The sequence below is a fragment of the Dunckerocampus dactyliophorus genome, chromosome 8 (genome assembly GCF_027744805.1).
Source record: "Dunckerocampus dactyliophorus isolate RoL2022-P2 chromosome 8, RoL_Ddac_1.1, whole genome shotgun sequence".
In the NCBI taxonomy this organism is placed as follows: Eukaryota; Metazoa; Chordata; class Actinopteri; order Syngnathiformes; family Syngnathidae; genus Dunckerocampus; species Dunckerocampus dactyliophorus.
The window spans coordinates 17,264,343-17,279,390 of NC_072826.1; positions in this window are offsets into that span (position 1 = coordinate 17,264,343).

Here is a 15,048-nt window from a genome sequence, read left to right on the forward strand (position 1 = left end):
TTCAAGCTGCTAAAATAATGCATAAAGTTAATAATAACTTGTTACCCAAAAACATCATGCAGTATTTCTCTGTAAGAGAGGAGAAATGTGATCTTAGAGGAAAGTTAAACCTAAAACGATTATATGCGAGAACAACGCTAAAAAACCCACAGCATTTCTGTATGTGGAATTAAATTATGGACCGATTTGAGCAAGGAACTCAAACAATGTACCAAGATGAGCGAATTCAAAAACAATACAAGCAGTTGATGTTTGCTAAATACAAGTTAGAAGAGTCTTGATTATTATACTTATTATTCTGTCATGCTTGTTTATATTATTTTAGTATTTAAAATAATACTACTTATTATTTTTACTTATTATTTACTTATTGTTACACTGATTATTATATGGAATAATATTACATGGAATGCAGGAAGTGAATAATATGTACTGCACAAGATGCGGCACGGATGGGGGGTAGGATTAAATAAGCGTTGCTTCTTCCTTATTCTTTTGGACATGTGGAACTGTGAAATGATTCATGAGATGTATTCCAATGTTACCTACATGCATGTTCAAATAAAATTGAACCAAACCAAACCGATGACATAAATAATACAAAACGGTGGAACTTACGCTGTGATTTCCGAAGTATAACACCTCATTGTGCACCAAACGCATTTTGCGGCATCCAAAACATATACTTTGACCAAACACTGACAAAACGTTACACCTCTTCAAACGTAAACAGCATGTTCTGCGCACAATGTAGCAAAAAGTGAATCGAGGAAGTATATATGCAAATGAGCTGATGTTTGCACTTCAACCAGTGAGGATAAGCGGCATAGAAACAGGATGGATGGGTGCCATTTGGGTTGAATCACGTATGATTTTTACCTACCAATCCAGAGACCAGAGTTATTTTTAAACTATTCAATTGTTTATATGTGTGTTATTATATTGGATATCCCGCTGGTGTATCTTTATTTCCCAAGGGTGTGCTGTTTGGGTATATTAAAAAAAAACAATTTACCTAAGAATCCAGAATAATTTTTGTTTGAATTTTGTTTTTATTTCTTCTTAATAAAAAACAAGAAGTAAAAGTAAGTGAAAACACAGGAACAGTTAATGTAAATGGCATATACCACTGTTGCTTTTGATTTAGCACGGGTGTGCTGTTTTAGTAGATCGGTATGTGATATTTATCCAAGAATCTAGTGTCCAGAGACTTGTTTAAGCTGCTGTTAATAAAAGTCAACAAATGAGAAAGAAACAAATTGAGAAAAAAACAGCGACTCAGTGTTAAGTCGCAATAGCTAATGTTCCACCCCTTTCCTGTAGGTGGCAGTAATGTGCATTGTAAAGTGGTTGACAATGACAGAGAAGAAGCCACTGCCAGTTGTTAAAACATGCACCCCTTACTGGGTTGCCTGTGTTATGTTTTTTTTGACAAATATATCACATGGTGGCCCATAGAGGGACCCACATACGTCATTACAGCAACAACAAAAAAATATTATATTTGAGCTATGCATATCTCATCCCAGTGACTTCACAGTAAAGAAACAGGAAGCAGAAAGGCTGAGCTTGGGGTTGTTGTAAAGCAGCCTGTTTGCAGCCAAGCACGTCGATATACAAGGTCAAGAGGAAGGAGGGCGAGAGACAGAAGGGGGGAGAAGAGCAGGACACCCGGCCTGAACTAGAGTTAGCGGGTCTTTCAGTGTTCCCAGGGCCTGTTTGTGAAGGCAGCGTTCGGGGTTACAGGTCTGGCCTCGAGCACTGGCGCTGTCACTGGGAATTACAAAGAGGATAAGAGTGTAACCTGCACTAACGCGGCAACACACAGCCTGGAGGAGGAGGATGAGGATGGGGAGGGGAAGTTGCATGAAGGAAGGAAGAATTCCTTCCAGTGAATGCACTCTTCCTTACACCAAATATAAGACAATACTTTTTCTCAGGAAAATATCTCAAAAAGACGTTGTCATCTTATATCCGGGGTCGAGAGAGAGAACGACTTCTTCTCCCCAAAGCGAGGCAGAGCTTTTCTTCTGGTCACTCACACACACACACCAGTGACCTGGAGAAATACAGCTGTGACACCAAGACCCAATGAGAAAAAAGCAATCAGAGGAGGAGTTATGTTGCTCATTTTCAGATGGTGGTGATCAATGAAGCCATCATGGAAGTTAAGAAATATGATATCCTTTTTTCGCTGGGGTCTACTACCAGTTGTTATTTCACTGATACTGAAAACATGATTTTGATTTGTGTTGTTATTTTCCAAAAATGGGTAATTGAAAAGAGGGTTTGTCTTTTATTGAGGCCAAAGTAACAAGAAAATAGAAAAACAACATAAGAAAAAAACAGAACAATGCACGTAGCCCAACAGCAGTAGCAACTGTAGTCTGTTGCTGCAGTTCATGCTTTTCACTGCAATGATATGCAATTGTACTATCAATAGTTCCACTGCTAATATTTCCGCTAATAAGTCGAACTTGCAGTTTGCATGTTGTCTAATTTCAAACTAAACTGTAAGAGAAGCATGACGTGTAAAGACAATGCAGTGCTGCAAGCGCTAATGTTTGTTTTCCGTTTTTTGAGATGGCATTTATCAAAGATGACTTTACTTGTCAGCGGCCTGCTTTGATAATCACATCTCTGCTAATCCCAGTTCTTGTGGCCGAACTAATTGTTATCACGCAATGCCCCACGGCAAGGACCAGCTGGCCCACTAGAAAGTTGCTGGAGTACAGATTAGCCACAGGTTTTGCTTGGAAGATGCTCTGAGCATCCATATAGGCTGCGGTGAAATTTACAGAGTATGTGTTACGGCTTGTTTCATAAAGCATAACACGTTCATGGGGAATCACAAAGTCCATTGTGGGCATTTTAATGTTGAAAAAATACATATACAGATTACAATGTCTCCTGTAGGACACAACATACATTGACCATAATAATGGACACAAACATCTTAACACAATATCACATTTAAACCCCCTGTATCACTCTAACAATTTTTCCACGTATGTACAGTAAAAAAAAAAGTCTCTTTAAGTAACCATGGCCGAAGCACCCCATTATTCCACGTCTCTAGAGACGTTTAAGCATTTTTGAGAGAAAGAGAGCCCTCCAGTGTTGGTATAAGGTACTACATGCTGTACAGTGCTTTATCAAAACATATATTATGTTTACATTATGACTTACTGTTTACAAATAATAGAAATACACACATTCAATTCAATCGTTGCAAATCAAGTTCATAATACAATATATGTATATATATATACACATTGCTTTAAAACAAATTTAAAAACATGTTTTGCTCTTTCAATATTTTTGGAAAAACAAGTAATTTTATTTTGTGGGCCTTAAAGTTTGAGTTTTGAGTTTTTTCTTAATCCAAAAAACAGATTACACATTATTTTTTTGGTATTGTTTGTGATAACATTGTTTCATTACATTTTATTTAATTTAATTCTATTTTATTTAATTCAATTTTACTCATTTCAATCATGTCTAACTCAAAGTATATAAAGTTAAAAAAAAAATCAACAAATAATATATATTTTTTATGAATGTGTTTGTTAGTCTTTTAACACAATTTCAACGTAGCTTTTATAATGTATAACAATAAATATTCCTGCCGCGTGGTGGCCAAGTGGTTAGCATGTTGGCCACACACTCAGGAGATCTGGAAGATTTGGGGTTGAATCTCCCTTGGGCATCTCTATGTGGAGTTTGCATGTTCTCCCCATGTGTGCGTGGGTTTTCTGCGGGTACTCTGGCTTCCTCGACACATTCCAAAAATATGCATGTTAGGTTAAGTGGTGACTCTAAATTGTCTATGGGTATGAACGTGAATGTGAAAGGTCCAGGGTGTACCCAGCCCCTCGCCCAAAGTCAGCTGGGATAGGCTCCAGCATACCCCCGCAACCCTTATGAGGATTAAGTGAATGAATAATGAATAAATATTCCATAGTGCACATACTAGATACTGCATAACTATGCATTTTCTTCTGTATATGGTGACCTTAAGTGTCTTGAAAGATGCCTATAAATTAAAAGTAAGAATAATAATACAGAAGAACAGAAGCAAAAAAAACAACTAAAAATATTATTCTTGTCATGATTATATGCAATTTCTTTACATTGCATATCAGCTTTAATAATATAGTATTGCTTATTTTTATTTTATTACTCTAACACATGAATAGCTTTCATGTGTGTAAATCATATAAATCATATAAATACACATAAATAAATCATATCAGCTTCAGTTGCATAATTTTATACAATATTGAGATTAAATGTGTTTATGTGATTAAATGGCAAAAAATGTGAGTGCAAACCAAAGCCGGCATCGAATTCCATGCTAACCGAGGGTTAAAACGGGGTCAGGGACGAGGTCAAAAGGTTCCATAGGTACCCCTTACAACCTTTCTGTCTTTAGAAACACACACACATGCACAGAGGCATTGTGAAGGTCCCTTTTGTCACGCAAACAGGGCTGGGCAGGGCTCCAATATACAGACAACATGCCAGGTTAAGTGACGGGTGTGGCGAGGTCACAAAGATCACCATCTCTTTAATTACGTAGGACAGGACGTGGTCAGCCACTTATATTTCAGTTTACCTGGAAGTGTGTTTGTGTGTGTGTGTGTGTGTGTGTGTACACAATAGGAGCTGCATTCATTCCAACATTCCAATAGCAGCCTGATACACTGAAATGGCTCATGAATGCATGTTGGACTATTGCATGGCCATAACTCACTGTTAAATAAAGACGTTTTTCATTGCACCCAATGGGCTTCCTTTCAGTTCTAAAATAGTTTCAGTTTTTACCAGAAAAAAAAACCCCGAAAGTGACTCTGTGCCGCATGCATGCACGCCTAAAGGAACGTGCTTTCACCGACTGCTACAAGTAATAACTTAATGACTCTACTAGCCTACTTTCTCTTGAGGCTTAGAGGTAGGAACACACTCTTTTGGAGCGTGACCGCATCACCCTCCAGCTCTTCCCCTGTTGTCATGTGCTTCAAGTGCACACAAGGAAACCCCTTTATGCTTTTTTCCCCAACTGGCGTATTACAAACTGGAATTACTATTACTATGGACCATGTACAGTACATAGACTTAGCGCTTTCCACCAAAGCTGAGACAGTTTTTATGTTTATATTGAATCACCATATACAGTTGCACCTACTGTATTTAACCCCCATGTTTTTGCAAAGTGTACACATTTTCAATTGGTGATCTTTTTCATTTGTAGTATTAGTGACGTTGAGCTATTTTAATCATTTCATTGGTTCATTGCAAACTACTGGAACTTATATAAATGCTTAAATAAATGCTTTTCAAATTTTGTTTTGAGTATAAATGAATCACCACAATACAATTGTAGCAGTCCGGAATTGCAATAATATTCAAATCAAATCTGGTGTGCAAAAAGTGCAAAAAATTATAATAAGTGGGGGATTTAAATGTCAAAACAATATTTAATACAAATAAAAATACATGTTTAAATGAAATTCAAATGGGGGCATTTAGACAATCTGGAAGTGCAATAAAATATAATTAAATTTCTTTTCAGATTAAAATAAATCATTCAGATTAAAGTAATCATTTACGTTACTGTAGCTGTAGTCTGCGCTTACTTGGTCTACATGCGTCGCCTCATACACATTTGGTAAGGATTGCATTCAAAATTAAAGGGAGAATTTGCAGAATGAAATATGTATGAAAGCAGACGGTATGTATCAAAGCAAGGCTGCATCATTTCATTATTTTATGTTTATTATTTTAAACTAAACACAAGTTTTTTTTTCCCCTTGTGGCTTGGCCTCATCTAATCAGCATTGTCTAACGAATGCACTTCAGCCAAGATAAAAACCCCTTTCAGCTTTTGTTTACCATAAACAACATGATAGGCATCACACACGAGGAGGCCCTCAGGCTGGAGAGTGTAGAACTAACAGGACTAACAAAGGAGAAGGGAAAAAAAAACGACTTCAAATGAAACAAAATGTTGAATCTTGTATTCATGCACAATAGTGCTGTGTAAAGTTAGTGTGCAACAAGTATCATGATATTAATAAAAGGTGATTATTAGCGTACATGTTTATGTTAAGGCCATTGTGTGACTGCTACAGAGAAACATTTTGACAAGCTGACTGATGCTCACTGCAGTACAGTTCCCTTTAGTCAGACTTCTTAGTGAATCCCATCAAGTCGAGCGCTCTTATCTCTCAAAGGAGTGAGTGGCAGCGAGGCCTTCAGGCCAAACAGGAGGAACGCCTCAGATCAAATTTGCTCTGTTTTCTCAAAAGATGACGCTGACTTGTTGGCGGACAATATTGACATTTGTGAAAGTGTTGCATAAAGTGTGTGTGTGTACTGGCCTTTCCAAAGATAATAATACTTTACATACGTCCCTCCCTACTGCCCCCCATTGCTCAGGTATGTGTATTGTATGTAATTATGTATGTATGCGTGTTCACAAATAAACGGTGAACCTTCAGGATAATTATCGCCGCTTTTCAATTAACCGCTGAGTCTCCTATCGTCACCGGGTGTGTGGTCTACAAAAGTACACCAGGGTGTCTGATTGGTTATGGCTCAAAAAAACATTGGCATTAACAGCTGTGGCTGTAGGCAGCCTCCTGATACAGGAGCTTTGGTCTCTACTGCATTTATTTCAGAGAGCAGAAAAATGATTTTACACAAACTTTACACTAACTGCTCGCCCTAAATGCCATGACTCGAGCTGTCCGGCATGCAAAGTAGATACTGAGTATAGGATGAACAGAGCTCCACAGTGCACCATGCTTGCTAGCTCAGAATGTCCGCAGCCTGGACTTATTTCCAAGTTTAGCTTTTGGATTGTAAATGTGAAATTTGCAATGACTAAACTTTCCCATTGGGAAAAATATTTGTTAATAACACCTAGATTTTTGTACATTTTCCTAATTCATTCTTGTGAGTCCAAAATGCAGCACCTGAAAAGTGGTACCTCTTGGAAATCATAATAAACCTTTTCTGGAAAAACACGGAATAATTCCTGCAGTACCAATAAACTTTGTGACAGTGCTCATCTCAGAAGGGAGAGTTTTTCTTTGTTGTAGTTTTATTCATTTATACTAAATGTCACATCTAATGATGTGGGAAAAAATATTTAATACGTAACTCGTTTTTACAATTTCTAACTAAATTCTTGTGAGAACTTTTTAATTGGAACATGAACATTTGTGATTTATCCTTTCATATTATTCCGATGATGCTAACTTCTAACAGCATTATGTTGGTGTTAATGTGCGACTTTTAGGTATCGTCCCCGTCATGGGAGTCCTGTAAAATGAGGCGTATTTCATGAAAGCCCGTCATACGAATCTCTGTCGTCCAGTGGAAAGCAGTCTAGTTGGGACTTGCTGCAATGTGTCTCTCTACTTAAGAATGAAGAAAGCAACCCTGTTTTCTGTTTAATTGCTGCGAGGGAACAAGTCACAGTAGACTGCAGCAGCAGGGTCCTCCCCACCCCCCCTGAGGGCGTGGATCGTTTTCATCGGCCTAACCGCCCTGCTCAGGTTTTCACCTGCTTGTTTGGCAGCACGGGCGACTTGTCTTTTGTAATGAAATGAGACACAGAAATCATAAACAGGAACATAGCTGTGACTATACGCATGACCGAGCACTCCGTGTACATTCTTGATGCCCAAAATGACTTTTGAGTGGCAGCACGATATACACTTGTTATTTTAGAAATGTGAAAACCCATATGTAACGTGTTAGTATTTTAACTGAATTAATTATTTAGACTACATAAGTAAGTAGAAGAAGGGAGAAAGGAAACCGTATCTCTTATAAAATATGTCTACCTGTACCTTATTCATTAATGTCTTATATATCACAACTTTTTTTGACTTATCATAATGACAATGATGTTTAGTGTATAGCACTTCAGCTGTGGCTGTAGGCAACCTCCTCATGTAGTTTTTATGAACTCCACCAGATGGCCTAGCTGCAGTGATTAGAGCCGCATTGGGTCTCTGACTTATTTATTCAAAACACTAACCCTAAACCGCTAACCCTAAATGCTATCGCAAATGATAGCAGCCCTCATCAAGCAGAAAAGCCACATTTTTTGGTAATTAGCTAATTTTTTTCAAGTGAAGTAATGCTTTGGAATGCATGAGAAAGCAGAAAGTAAAAGAAATGCATGAGAGGTAAATAAAGATGCTGAATGCTGATCGCTCATGATACTGCAAATGCAGCTACTGCCATCTTGTGGAAAAGAAAATGTAGCTCTCTTCGATCATTATTTTTTAACCACTAAGGAGGTTTTGCGATAAAAATACATTAAAAACACAGCTGGACTCACGCAGCGCATTAATAACATGTCAAGACGTGTGCCATAAAAATGTACGCAAACCGAGGCAAAATCTTGCTATAAAATTTTTGACATTAGCCAACAAACACGCTAAGCAGAGTGTACGCTAACCAAGGTTCTACTGTAGTGGGCTTTATTTGAAGACTTCAATAAATTGCTAGAAATTTGTCTATAATTGCTCAATTATGTAACATGGGTCTGCTAAGTTTTGTAACGTCTTTGTGCTATTTTTTTATGACCAAGACAGTTTTATCCATTTCTTTCTGACAGAACCAGAAAAGGACAAACATAGAATTATATACACATTGCTTGTTTTGCTCACAAATAACGGAATGACACACCGCTCCTTCATTGAGCGTTTTTTTTCACATTTCACACGGACAGAGTGACATTTCTCGCGCAGTTGAGTTGTGAAACAATAACATTCCCCTGGCACTACACACGAACAAAGGATCCTCCACAAATCATCCATCTAACACCTTTCTTTTTGCCCTGACAAGGTCATTGCTTTGCCTGCTAGGCAGTAACCAACCAACGTTGAGCTGTTTGTCAGTTAGGCGGATCAATAGTGCAGGTGAGAATGCGCTGATGATTTGGCTTATTTGTGAACGGTGTGTTGTAAATCTCGTGACGGCTTGACACAAACTAGGCCGACGTCTTCAACTGCTCGGAACGGGTGAAAAGTGCTTGCCACTTCTGCGTATCATAATTAGCATACATTTGTCTCTGTACGTGTCATGTTGCGTAAAGCAGTGGTCCCCAATCTTTTTTGACCCACGGACCGGCTTGTGTGCCCACAAATCTCCCGTGGACCGATGGGGGTGGGGGTGGAGGGGTTGGGGTTCGTAGTGATCTAATTTATCTTATCTGTGGAGTTTTTCCAAAGAGATTATTACATCGCTGTTTGACGTGTGTGGTAAAAGGCAGTGTGCTAGCATGAATTAACTTGAGACAAATGTGCACATTAGCACTCAATAAGTCATCAAAACTTACCTTTATGCATTCCCACATAGTATCAGCATTTGAGACCAAGTATGAGGTGAAAGAAAAATGGTAAAAATACAGTAGTAGTCTATCTGTGCCGCGAGAGAAAGTTAGCACACGCACAATGGACATGCGTCAAGTCAGATGGATGTAACAGAGAGAATCCGGCCACTTTTCAAAATAAAACATCATTTCTGTGCGGCCCGGTACCAAATGACCCACGGCCCGGTACCGGGGGTTGGGGATCACTGGCGTAAAGTACAGTTACTTTAAACACCAAAATACAGATGATTCATTAGCAATTTCATTTAAAAAACTGTACGTTTATTTTAAGCTGAAAACTTTTGCAAAGTTTCTCAAGTGACTGACAACAATAAATATAGTACAGTACATTCCCACTTTTTGCAGGGGTTACTTTATGTACACCTATAAAAATGTCTATTTTTGACACACAGTTCACTCCCTCCAATCCCTCAAAATCTTCCTGCTAGCTTGACGTTGACAGTGACCCTCCCCTTCTCTCTTCAATTGCCATTGTTCACTTGCAACCCAATCCAGGTTTAAGCCCTAAATACAGTATGCCTCACACACTTATTTAACACATTTAAGATATAAGACGTATAAGAATGCACCACTTAGGAATCAAATCTAATGAAATGAATCAGAGGCTCGGTGTAGCCTTTAGCCTGGTCGTCAAGCTAGCGCTACAGGCTAGCAGGCTAGAGAAGGCGTTTCTCCAAGCCGCGTCTACATAATCCACACTGTTACTTACAATCATACATCAACTTGTGTTCACTTCACTGCAACTTTTAAGGCTGGATTGACTGTCTAAGTGAGTGTTTTTATAGCCAAACACACTTTTGCATCACACAGGAAAACTATGGTGTGTTCAAGGACCACTGGACAAAATGTGAAATCTCAACACTTGATGAAAAAACATTATCGGTGACAATGAGGGCTTTCTAACAGTGGTACATGTATGCTTTATGATCACATATTTACATTTTTTTAGCGACATGGTGAATAAGATGTTATTTCTGTAAAAAAAAGGCCTATTTCTGGAGAAAATAAAATAAAAAGAAGATCCTTTTTGGACCACGAAAATCCTACTGTACAAATATAGTAGAAATACTACCTAAACCTTTAAGAAAAAAATGGTCCAAACTTCTAAATCTCCACTCACCATTCGGTCCGTATTTTCCCAGTCTGTATTGTGCTTACTCCTGTTAGCTGGTTGCTTTGTATACTTGCTAGCAGGAGTACAAAAACTACACTACCAATTTCTATGAAATGTTGAGGATATGTGGTACATTGACAGCACAAGAACAATGCAAAACATAAAAAAGAAAGTTCCATTTAAAAAAAAAAAACAAGACACGGTGACGTAGCGGCGTGTTGACATGATTAGCAATTTGACGAGCACTACTCAACGTTGACGCGGATGAGTCTGCCGGCGGATCGCTGCAGGCCAGCTTTGAAATGTCACTCTGACTTGAATCTCTGGCATGATTCACTGTCTCCCTCGCTCTTTATTTTTTGCTGCATGATACTGAGCATGAGGAGAAATGTCAAAGGATAACTCATAATGGGACAAAAGTCAGCAGTCTTAAAACTATTCTGAACATCAACAGACTTTCCAATGGATGGATGTACATGTAGTGGCGAGTCACCGAGAACCACCAAGAACGAAGACATGTAGAAAAGTGGAAGAATTTAAAGGGGTAGTTTGGATTTTTTGACATGTAGTTGTATGACATCCCCATCAGCAGTGTAGTGCATCAACGGTGACTTATCGCCCACTTTGTCCTGTTGACGTAGTTCTGGTTGGATTTCGGTGAGAGGAACGTAGTTCCGGTGAGTTGCTGGGGTCTGTTTAGTAAAGAGTTAGACTTCTCAAAACAGTAAGCGTTCAAACGAGTAATACATTTGCATCACAAAACTGTTGCTAACAAAAGTGAGTTCCACAGTGTCTCAGCAGTCTTCATCCGCTGTGGAACACATACACAACAATGGACAGGCGAGAGCGCGTAGTGATACGAACGGAGAGAAAATAACACCGAGCGACTTTGACTTTTTTGTTAGCAATGGTTTTGTGAAGGATAAGCGGCATAGAAAGTGGATGGATGGATGGTTTTGTGATGCAAACGTATTATTCTTTTGAACGCATATTGTTTTGAGAAGCCAAACTCTTTACTTATCAACCCCAACAGCTAACCGGAACTACGTTGTTCCTCACCAAAATCCGACCAGAACTCCGCACGCGGGACCGACTGCGGGGTAATTCACTGCACTACACTGCTGATGGGGATGTCATACAATCCATGTCAAAAAATCTGAACTATGCCTTTAAGGAGCTTACTTGTTGTGTGTAAATGCTCCAATTAACGCCTACATTCAGTCTTTAATGTCACCAGGTGTATTGTCTCCAAGATTGCAGTAGCTGAAGATGAAGCAACATAAGTGGTCATTATCCTGCAGGTTTTTCCACCCCTGCATGCACTTTAAAATGTTGGTTGCACTACTCCGCAGCTGTCGTGAAACTCATACGTGTTACACTTGCTGCACTGCTGTTAAATCAACAAAGTCATCAGCGGTATTAACACATGGTATTTTGCACTGTTGGATCTTAAGGAGGTTCTAAGTAGAGCTTCAAAATGCAAAGAGAAGAAATGGGAGTGAGACAAAAAAAACATTTTTGAGTAAGCAATTTATGGCAAACAACCATTAAAGTCAAATAGGATGTTCATCAACTCATCAAAGGTTTCAGACCACAGCCTTCAAGACAAAGACAAAATCTTGGCAAAAATGTGGATTCAATGTCATTGTCTGTCAGGTATTCACACTGTCATGATCTCTTGATGGCAAAGGCAAAAGCAGTCTCTGTCTTTGAACATTTTGGGAATGAATGACAAGGAAAGTTTACAAAAATGGACATCAGTTCCAGACAGTACACGCACTCCGTGAAGCCATCTTCACCACCTGGGGCAACAGTGCCACTCCTGGAAGCGCTGGCATCAAGGATGCCCAAACCAATTTTTCAGGTGATTAACAAGAACGGCATAGATACTCATTAGTGGTTTGGGTTTTTTTAAGTTTGAGGTCTTAAACTTTTGATCAGGTGATGAACAGCGTATTGTTGCAATAAATTGCTTCTCTGCTTTTTCTGTCTCACTCTCATATGTGCCCTGCGATTGGCTGGCGACCAGTCCAGGGTGTAGCCCGCCTGTCGCCCCAAGTCAGCTGGGATAGGCTCCAGCATTCCCCCGTGACCCTAATGAGAAGAAGCGGCATAGAAAATGGATGGATGGATGGACTCCCATTTCTTCTTTTTGCATTTTGAAGCTCTACTTAAAACCTCCTTCAGAGCCAACAGTGCAAAATGTAAATTCTTGCAATTTTTCACCTGGTCTGAAAATTCTGATCAGGAGTGTACCATGTGGTCTACATGTGTGCGACTATGTCCTTTTCCACTTTCTCATGCAGTCCAAACCTGTATTAAAGTTACAAAATAGGTTGTTACTGTACATGGAATGAATTTTCACATTTTGGAAATAACAGCCTCTTTTCAATTATCGCCTGCTTCCAATTATGGTCCCTTCCTCAGTTTACGGAAATATATTTAGATGGTACAATTCTGTAAACGCAGTAATTCTGTTGAACACAGATGATCCAAGTGAGTCCATTTGTACATACCAAAGTCGATACCCCCCAAATTGCAGTAACTGCATATCCAGGTACTTCTGGTTTTGTTGCTAGTTCACTCACTGCATTATCTTGTGACTAGTCCTCTTCTTATGTTCATGTTCCCCAGCCAGCATCTTCTCAACATGCAACTTAGTGTCTTCTTAAGGGTGCAACATGCATGTAATTCAAATTAGCCTCCCACAGAATAATTACAGGCCTGTCTCTGTGTATCACTATGAAATGTCATACTACTAAGTGCAACGTCCACAAGCCTTTGGATGCACAATGCAATGTGTGTGACTGCACATGGGATATGTTGCGCACTGTATGTCTTTGGTGTAAGTGCCTTTCTGAGACACTTAATCATTCAGTCATAAGCACTTACAATAATACACTTGTGTTGGATGCCGTTCACACATAATGAACTACAGAGCAAATTAATGGTTGAACAGAATTAGTGTGGCATTTTATTTTTCTATAAATGCAAATGAGCTTATCTGTGTTTATTTCTTGACCCACAGCGCCAATTAATACGAGTTTGAGTTAATTAAAGGTGTTAAACTGCAGAGTGCGTAGCAGGTGACAGGAAAATGCAACGCAAACTACGTTTGAGTGAATTTCGCTCATTAAGGCAGCACTTTCATAAGGACTGACATGGATGTGACAACGACCTGCTTGGACTGGTTTTTGAGGTTGAGTTGTGACTAAGAGCTGTGCGTTTACATGTCGATTGTGTTAATTACTGTAATCCGCTCGAATAAGCACAGCAGCTAACGTCTTTCAAACTATTTTTGTTTACTTAAGTGGATTTTTAAACTTTTACTTTGTCACGTCAAACTTATTCCAGCAAGGGGTGCCACTTTGATATTTTTTTTACAGTTAATGTTATTATTAAGCATGGTAAAACCAATGCAATGTTGGTCACGATATACAAAGTACTTTTAAAAAAAGGAGTGTAGAGTGTGAAAGTTAGGTTCACGACTTCATTGCAATGATTACGATTAAAGCAGAAGTTAGCATTTTTGTGCAAGAGTCAATGCAAGGACCTACTGAACACGAGTAAACTTCATCAACGATAATGTTAGCGACCATGCCTGTGCTAACGCAAGGTGTCCTAGTTGGTCCGCCAATGTTAAATACCTCTAAAACAGGTAAAATTGGGTCACCAAGGCAACAGCAGTGGTACCATAATGGAGCGTAACACTGATTGGACAACATCAGTTATTTCATGTATTGTTATTTTAAATTTTTTTTTTTTTTGTAATTTATAATAATAAGAAGCTGCCCTTGAAAAGTGTGTATTATGAAACACTGAACATTGGGAACTAAACCTGTTTTTGCATGAATATTGTAGGATACAATAGGAAGAAGTAATGCACTGCAATTACAGGAAATGTTTTATATGTTTTATTTTAATTAGGGATGTCAGATAATCGGCTTTTTTGCCGATAACCCATATGCAGATATTGTCCATCTCAATTTCCGATTCCGATATCAACCAATACCGATATGTGTAACATCACATATCTTTTCGGCACTACTTTGTGCTCTATAGCATATGTAATGTGAATTACTATACTGTGTGGGATCAATCAAATTCTTATCTTAGCCATATGAGAAGATCAAATACATTGTTTTTGGTGCCTAAATGTTTCTCAAGTATATTAGTGCATGTGAATGTATAAACGGCAGGCTTTAACTTACATTTCTTTGTAGAAAGGCGCTTTATGAAAGTAAGTACATTTCTTTGTATTCACTTACAGCGCAGCCTTGCCACATCCAAGATGGCGGCGACGTTGACGTACAGTATACTGTATGTTTTCAATGCAGGTAAAAAAAACGATACCAGTGTTGGCACATTTTTATGCCAATATCGGGCTGATAATTATCACTGGCCAACATTATCGGACAACCCTCACTTTAGTATGTGCACAATGTTTGTTGGTGTTTATTACGGTGTAAAGGCACTCACCTTTATTTAAAGGGATAGTTCGGGTTTTTTGACATGAAGT